Here is an 8,843-nt window from a genome sequence, read left to right on the forward strand (position 1 = left end):
ATGTTAAGATAACTACTACCTCCATCCTGCATTGGGATCTATTAACACGGCCCTTTTGAACAATGCAACTGCTTTAACCCTAGTGGACCTGAATGCACATGAACACCAGCCTTGACAAAAGCACGCACTGACAAAAGAGGGAAAGTGAGAAGTATATCTCCTTCTTTTATTCCTGAACAGCAGTTGCAAAAGATGACTGTATGACTTCGTTCAGTAGCTGGTGAGTGAATTGATGATATTGTTTGTCTGCTCTCAGATATTTTGATTTTTTTTTTCCACCTGGCATTTGAAAAGAGCCTTAGTGTCACCTTGTTTCAGAGATGCCCACTCTAAGTCTCTGTATTTAGCCACACTGGGAGCATAACTTCTATCCACTGTGCATAAACAGTCTCAACACACAAGATAGAGGAATGGCACAGAAAGGGAAATCTTGTTTCCACTGTATGGTTGCATTAAGTGACTTCTCTGTAGTTGTTCAAGAATATCTGTGGTGAGGCTGGAACCTGGACTTAGACTTCCCAAGTCACACAGCAGCATTTTAATCACAAGGTTGTTATTCTTCCTTTCTGATAGTGCGCCAGTCCAAGACATAATATCTGTGCTTTAACCAGACGCTGGTCGTATGCTGGAGGGCGTGTGGGCACTGTAGCAGGGGCACCTGGAAAAGGATCTGACGTTCCCTGGGGGTGCAGGCAAGTGTCTTGGGCTAGTCGCCTCTGCAAGCAGCTATATGGAGGAGGAAGGACGGGACCCAGCTATAGCTGGCTCTGTCCTCTTTGTGAGCTACCTCTGTGTGGCATTAAGAGGAAGCACGAGCTAGTCTTGCGAAAGGCTTCTAGCTGCTTCTGCCTCTTGTAGGTGACGTGGGGACAGGCTTCCATGGGTATTTCATTGTCCCCCTGCAGAGGGAAGCTTTCTGCTAATGCTGCATTATAATCGAAAACAAGGGACAGGTATGTGACCAGCAGGTAATACAGAATAATGCTCTAAATTATATTAAGTTGTTCCTTGATGGAGACAAGACTAAAACAGCTATGCAATTAACGACATTTAGTAGGAGAACAAATCGGTAGCACTCCTACTGCTGTGTGTATCCGGTACATGGATCTTTTCTGATCAATACCTTTATGGCAGAGAGTAGCAGATGTGCATGGAATCATAGCCAAAGGGTTTTCAGCTGTACCAAAAATATTCTTGAAGCCATGAAAATGCTGTAGGAAAACCTTATTCCTTGTTGCAGTACTGGATGGAAGTCTGCAGTGTTGTCATCCTGTTGTGAAAGTTACTGTTGTTTTCAGACATGCAATAAGCTACTATCAAAACTGCAGCTCCTTTTATAAAGCTGGGGTTTTCCCTAACCCTTTTTATTTATTTATTTATTTTAGGATAGGGAACTAGTAGGTTCTTCAAAGCAGGAGTGTTATCAAAAAGAAATTCAGTCTACCTTATGCATTGAAATTTGATGTCTGAAAAGGATCCTAACCTCCCTACCCAGTTAATAGAAAGTGAAAGGCTCTTGGGTGGCTTGAAGTGCCTAAGTTAAAGAATTTTGTCTCTCCACTGAAAAGCTACATGGTTTGAATACCTCTTATTCTGCTTCTTTTTAGACTCTGGTACTTGAAAGTCTCCTAGACAGGCTCTTAGAAGCGATCAGTGACATTTTAGGTTTTCATTGTAAAGCAAAAATAGGACTATTTTAAATGAGACTCCATTCTGAGAAAGGTATGAGATGCCACCACCCAAAACTCGCTAGTAAGGGAACTATTCCAAATCTTTAGACACATTAAGAAAAAATCTGGTAAGCTTCGCCCTGAAAATTGTTGTTCTTAATGTAGGTGAGATATCCTGTTTTGCTTTTTCCATGCACACTCAACCTATGGTTTATTAGGCCATGCCATCAGAGGAAAATGATCCACAAGCTTCCATAAATGAGACAGAACCACAGACAACAGATCCTTTCTGTGCTGATCAGCAATTACTCACAGCCAAGGTGTTAGTGATACTCTCCAAACACAAGAGAAAAATCTGGGCTTGCAGCTGTTTTAGTGCTATTGCAGTTCTCCCTCAAGTATTGCAGTGTGATAATGAAGGCAGAGGCTACACTGCCACATGCATAGCCAGGAATAAAAGAAAGGGGGAGGTAAGGTTTCTTTTTCAACAGGCACCAGTATATCTTCCTATCAAAGACTGACTATTTTTGACAGTAGTAATTAGGCAGTTCAATAACAGACAGAAGCAGAAGAAAATTCTTTGACAAGAATGTTTTGGTTGTGCTTTGGGCAGTATATGTTGTTGTCAAACATGATATTAATTGCTAATATCCTGATTTATTTCCTACAGAAGAAACACACAGACTGAGATAACAGAATCATTATACAAGTGGTGCAACTGGGGGCAAACATGTAAGCAGAGTTCACCAGATTCTAATTTAGGCATATTAGCGCTTATGCACTTTTCATATGCACAAAAACGTTGTTCTTTTTTTGTTCTATTTTTTATTTACAACTGTCTGTAACTTCACATTTCTCAGATAGCCACAATCCTACATGTGATTGCTACTGTCTCTCTTTTTTCAGTTGTTTTTTTTTTTTAGTGACCCTAATCTCTCCTGCATGCCTCTTGCAGGGACTTTCCTCACTACCCGCATTCCCAATGTGCCCCATTTCATCTGTGGCGGAGCAAAGCAGTTGTCTTAAGCAGTTTTCCATTCACCAGTTGCTGTTTGCTTCTTTCTCTCTGCTAGAGGTTCAGTGCTCACTATATTTTCCTTTACTTCTTGACAGAAACTTATGCTGATCTCCCACTCTGAAGTTAGAAGAAAAAAAAATGCTAAGTGGGACATAAGGTACTGGACCTGGGGAGGATAGAAACAGCTAAACTTTGGCTTTGTATTTGATTGTCAAGGGCTTTCTTATTTCTCATAGATTTTCATGGTCATTTACCACTATGAAATGGATGCAGAGTGCTACCAAATCAGAAATGCCTGCAATACTTAGCTTATTGTGGGCAAGTGAACTCCATTTGTGCAAATATGCTCCAACAGGAGCAATCAACTGGAAAATAGAGGGATGCCCATTAAGACTCATTTCATTACGAATGTGCTATTAAAAGAACTGTAGATTAGTAGGTCATGTCTCTTTTTTGATGAAAGAGCCTATTATTTCTTTGATCGTGGTAGTAACTGGCTATACTAAAATGCTATAGCTTCTTTAAAAGCCTCTTAATGTTACCCCTATTAACTGCTCAGCGTAAGAAGCTGTAGCAAAAGACAGGAGAGCTAATGCAGATCTGCTGGCCTCCCTTCTCAGATCTCTTGATCCCACTTAGGATCCTATTAAGGATCTAGTAGATCTTCTCAAGCAGGGCTAGATGGGATGGCAGAGGGTGGAAATACCTGCGGTAAGTCCTCCTGGGCTATCCTCATGGCTAGCATTAAAAAAAGCTGCAGCAGGGAAAGGGATGGACCATTTCTGAGTGACTCCAGAGTTCCTAGGGCTGGATAATGACTGTTAAGGTGGGAATAAGGCACACTTGCAGTTCATCCAGGGTGAATAAATACCACTCCATGATGGCAGGCATGTTCTAGCAGCCTGACTAGTAGGACATGCCTGTCCAGGCAGGATGATATTTATTCATTGTACAACTGCACACCAGAAGCATCTACGCTCTGCCTGTGACTTCAGGTGAGGCAGTAAACTTTACCACTTTGGTGTGTATTTCAGCCACAATGACTCATTACTTAACTGAGGTTTTGTGAACAGTGAGTGATGTTTCTGAAACTCTTGAAGTTTCTTGAATAGGAAACATGCATACTTGCTTTTCAAATCACTAATCTGAGAGGTGGCTTTCTTCTTTGAAAAGGGCCTTTTAATATGTTTTTGCTAGTAATTTTACGTTTCTCAGAATATGAAAATGTATAAAAGAATGTTACTTGTGACTGAATAGCTTCTGAAGTATTTAATAATGCCACTTATGTCACTAGTTCTTTGAAAAACCTTAATGAGTTGTTTAATTAGGAATATTGAGGAAATTTGAATCACACGATTTTTTTTTTTTTTCTCTCTCAGTTCACACAGCTCTGCATACATACGCTGTGAACATCAAATACTATATAGGTGACTAACACCTTTGCATGTGTTATTAAAAGCATACTCCTCTGGGCATTGAAACCAGTAAGAAAGTTCCTTTCAGTGGTAGGAGATCAGATGCCTGCAAACACATCTCTTCTTAGGAGTAACAAACCCAGGAAATGTTCTGATCTGACTTAAAACAATTGGTGTTCATAGTATTGTTAAATTCTTTGCAATGATATGTGGAATCTCTTTGGGATATAACCAGAGTTTATATTTTTTGGAAGTGAGGTCTCTAATGGAATTACTGAAATCTTCCTCTTGTGTAATGGAGACTTTAATATGGTGCTTTATTTTTAAAAGCTGTTCCAGGCAGACTCTTTGCTATTGTTTTCCATGGAAGGGAGCAGGAGTACTGCTGCAACTCTTAACTATATTGTTAAAGCTAAATAACTACACAATCATCATATGCAGCAAATTGGGGATTAGAAGCTTCTAGGATGGCTCTGCTATTATGTTTTAGATAACTGAGAGAGCTAATCCTAAAAATACAAAATGTGTGATGCAAGTGGTTGTTCTCAGTCCAGGATTCAGCAGAACATTGTTCTGTGCAAGCCACTGAAGATGGCAAAATTGGCTGCCTTTGCTCAGTGGAGTTTTGGTTTTGATTCTGAATTAATTCCATGGAGTTGCCAGGATTGATAGCCAAGATCAAAAACACTGGGTAAGTGGTTTGGGAGGAGCAGAACTAAAAGAAACTATTTCTGCATAATTTGTGCTTTCATGCCTGTAAACAGATGTCTCTCTTCAAAAAACCAAGGAGGTACTAATCTGGACAAGAGAGACTTCCTTCTTATTTCAGAAAATCCTTTTCATCTAAAAGGTATTCCCCTGAGCAGTTAATGCTCAAGAAAAGTATTTCCAGTAAGAAAAGAAACTTGACCAAGTGAGGTGTCGGTACAATCTCTCACGCTGCTCTTCACATCAGAGAGGGGTAAATCTGCTATTATTCCATTAGTGCAAAGACTAGTCCATGTGTCTTAAATATTTTTCTTGAGCCAAACCTGAACTTCTCTGATTGATAGTTTTACAGAAAGCGGTAAACAGAAACAACCAGCCACAGTCTTGTTGAAACTGATGAAAATTTTGTGTCATTAGAGCCAGTAGGTCACTCCAGTTTGGTGGTTTTTTTTTTTTTTATGTTTCTTAGTTCTACTATTGTTTCTTTCAAGGGTTGGTCTTCTTTTTATTGGCAAAATTTCTGTCAGCCTGATTTTAATGACTACAGCTGAAGACACTGGAGCTTGAATACCACATGAAGTGACCAAATGTTTACTGACTGTATCTAAAGAAATCCATGCTTTTGCATGAGTTAAATCTCAAACATTCCTTAAAAACACACTTATTTGCACTCATAATATGTTCCCCCCCAGTATCTTAAATATTACATGCACTTCTAGTGCGTTGTGACTGTCATCAGCTTAGGCTGCTTCCTTCTGGAGAGATAAAAGCCTCCTTCCTGTCAAGGTCACTCAGCTTTGATCCTAAAGTCCTCCACTTTCTGCTTCCCTCTTTCCTTCTCGCCTCTAATTATGGGCAAACTGATGTAAGCTGCAAATTGTCAAACTGCCCTAAAGGCAAACATGAGTGTTTATCTACCTGTCTAAGGTACCCCTGTAGTCTCAATTACCAAGGAGTTCGATCACTTAATAATCTTTATTGTATTTAACCTCAGAGTAATTTTGTGAGAATTGCAAAGCTACTGTTCCTGAAAATGGAAACAGAATGAATGTAGACCAGACCTTCAAAGGCATTTAGACACCTAACTCTTACTGCAGTCAGGTCAATGGCATTTAAGCCTCTTATCCCATGACATTTTAGCACTAATGCAAAACCAGAAGACAGTATGGATGCTGAAAAATCTGAGGAATCATTATAAAGTGAATGTGGATAAACTCATAAATACATACAGGTGTGTCCTTCTCATTACTCTGTAAGATTTCACGTATTTCTACTCCAGTCTTGACAGCTTTGCTTTTAATGATCTTTTCTTAAATAAGCTATAAGACATTTACAGTTTCGTGATATTTCTCACCTGCTGGATGAAGACAAGTTTCAAAACAATATCAAAATTATGCCAGCAGTTTATTAGCTCTATCTACACATAATCTGTTGAATTGTCTCGTAATGAAATGTTGTTTCTTCAGTTACATAACCAGTCCACACTTTATCTGTTTTAAACCAGAAATTAGATTCTTTCTCGTATGTAAAAGCTCTTGCAATTTAGCAACAATGCAGGTGTCAGCCACATGCAGGTTATATGAGGGGAACTCTGTCCTGGAGTTACCTGCCTCTGCTCCCTCCCCATAACTGATACCTCTTTCTTCTGATTGACTGCAGGTTATTTTACACTGTAGGTTGTAAGAGGACTTATTTTCAAGTGTGGGCACTTATAAAGCAGTAGGGATTATCCAAGATTCAGGCTGTCTGTGAAAAAATATGGTGTTTCATTAAATGGGCAGTCTAAGATTTATGGGTTTATGTTTTCATTCCTTTCTGTTTGTAAATGCCTGAAGTTTGTTGGAAGTGTGATATATCGCCACTTAGTACCATATTGCAAATGTTGATCTTACATGAGTATATATAAATCTATATATTAAAAAAATAAACTTATGCCTGCATCTGTGTTCTGTACACTGCCACCTATACCAGTAATTGCTACAGTAATGCTACTATTGCTGGTGGGAACTGAACTTTGATTTCAGTGCTGAACGGCTAAAGCATTTCCTTGACGTTAGTATCCAGAATAAGATGGAGGCTTAAAACCACAAGCCTCTGTCCCTTGAAATGAAAGTGTGACTCTATCAGACGTGAATAGAGCTCAGCGACTTCAGCTTGAAAGCAAACCTCAGGTGTTTGGGGGGAATAACATCTAACACTTCGACTGCAGTTCATTTGACTGTAACAGGAAAAAGATCAGGTAAGCAAGAGTTTTACTGACAAAAGCATTGAGGTAATTGGTATGTACGAGAGAGCATATGCGTCAGCAGTACCAGTGTGAACACAGCTTTCGTAGCCCTGCACCTTAGGAAATAAGATGTTGCCATTGCTACTGAAAAATTGCAGATTTTGTTTTACCTTAACACAGGCCACTTCAGGTCTTGTCTGGTCCCAAGCTTATGTTAGCTTGCTTTAGCTGAACCAGCAATTGCCCAACAGGTGACTAATGTCCAACTTAGTTTTTCTGTCAGCTGAACTCAGTGAAATTGCATGGGTTTACCCTAAAGAAATTACACAGTGTATGTTGTTCCCACAACTCCTAAGGGAATATTCTGTAACTAAAGTTGGGGACCAATTAAAAAAACAATAGCAACAGACTGTGTGAAAACCCCAAGCAGACCCAGGACGAAAGAGGAAGAAACTCTGACCATCAACACCATACTTCTCCCAGTGAGGAACTTGGGATGCTAATTATTTGTTGTTGCTACTTATAAGAAAGGTGAGCGTGACATGACAAAAAGAGGTAGATACCAGGAAGTTGGTGACTAACAAATTGGATTGTGAATTAGCAATAATTAGATAATATGGACTATAAATGTTAACATCATCATAACTGGACTTAGAATAACTGTTTGATTAATTTTTATTTTAATGTTGAAGCATTAATTAGACTAACAATAAACTCTAATTGTTGGCTCTGCATTAAGGTGTGTTCCCCTGTGTCCGTAATGAGATTTTGATGGTAACACTCTTTGTCAGATGGGCAATTTTTATGCAGCAGAAGTGTGGAAAAAGGGAAAATAATGAGAAGTAGCAGCAAGGAGAAAGAAAAGGAGTGGCAGCAGAGAGGCTCCTAGCTTGGCAGCACTTCAGAGCTGAGACACAGCTGGTTATCCAGCTGTGAGCCTGGTTTGCAGCCAGACGAGGAGGACTCAGGGCACACCCCCCAGGTGCACCTTTTCACTGCATTTATATTAAGCTCATGCTGGTGGCACTCTGACATATCAACTGGTATTGCAGGGGTCAGGTATTTTCTTGGGCTCCGGCCCAGCAAGGAATTGAGTGAGTGCCTCTTCCCTGTGCTGTCCTCTTGGAGCAGCGTCAAAGGCAGGGGATTGTGTGCAGTCATCAGAGCTGTGATCGCCCTCTTGGTCACAACATCAGTTTTGCTCTTGAAGCAGCCCCCTATTCTCAGCAGTTTTGCACCACGGGGACCAGCCCCATGCCAAAACAGAGCACTGATTCATTAGTCAAGCCTGACTGAAGTTTGGAGCCTCATCTCAGAGGTGCAGCCTGTAATTTGGAGGCTTGAGGGAAACGTGGATGAGGGTGACTTTAAAGCAGCGCTGCTTTCTGGCATGCACTGGGGCCTGAAGTCGCCCCTGGCAAAGCCTAGGCAGTCCTGGGGAGCTCTGTAGTCGCTACAGCAGCCTGTGCTTTGCTGCTTAGTCTCTACCTGCCCAAATCTCTGTATCTAGAAGCTACAGTCCAAGACCATCCTGGACGTGTTCCCTGTGCTGATAGTATACATGAGCAGAGCTGCAGGAGTTCAGCTCCCATGCAAATGATGAAGTCTGGGGGAATGTGTCCTTCCTGGTGGTGTCTGGTGCTTTTAAAGCTCCTTTAACAGCTCCTTAAACAGACCCTTTAGTAAACACAGGCAATCTGGGAGAGTGATGGATGGCTCCCTATTCATATCCAATTGCAATGTACAGTGTGACACACGCGTTGTTTTTTTGTCAATCATAAAGAAAGAAAAAAACCAACATGCTT

The sequence above is a fragment of the Egretta garzetta genome, unplaced genomic scaffold, assembly GCF_000687185.1.
Source record: "Egretta garzetta isolate BGI_Z169 unplaced genomic scaffold, ASM68718v1 scaffold463, whole genome shotgun sequence".
NCBI lineage: Eukaryota > Metazoa > Chordata > Aves > Pelecaniformes > Ardeidae > Egretta > Egretta garzetta.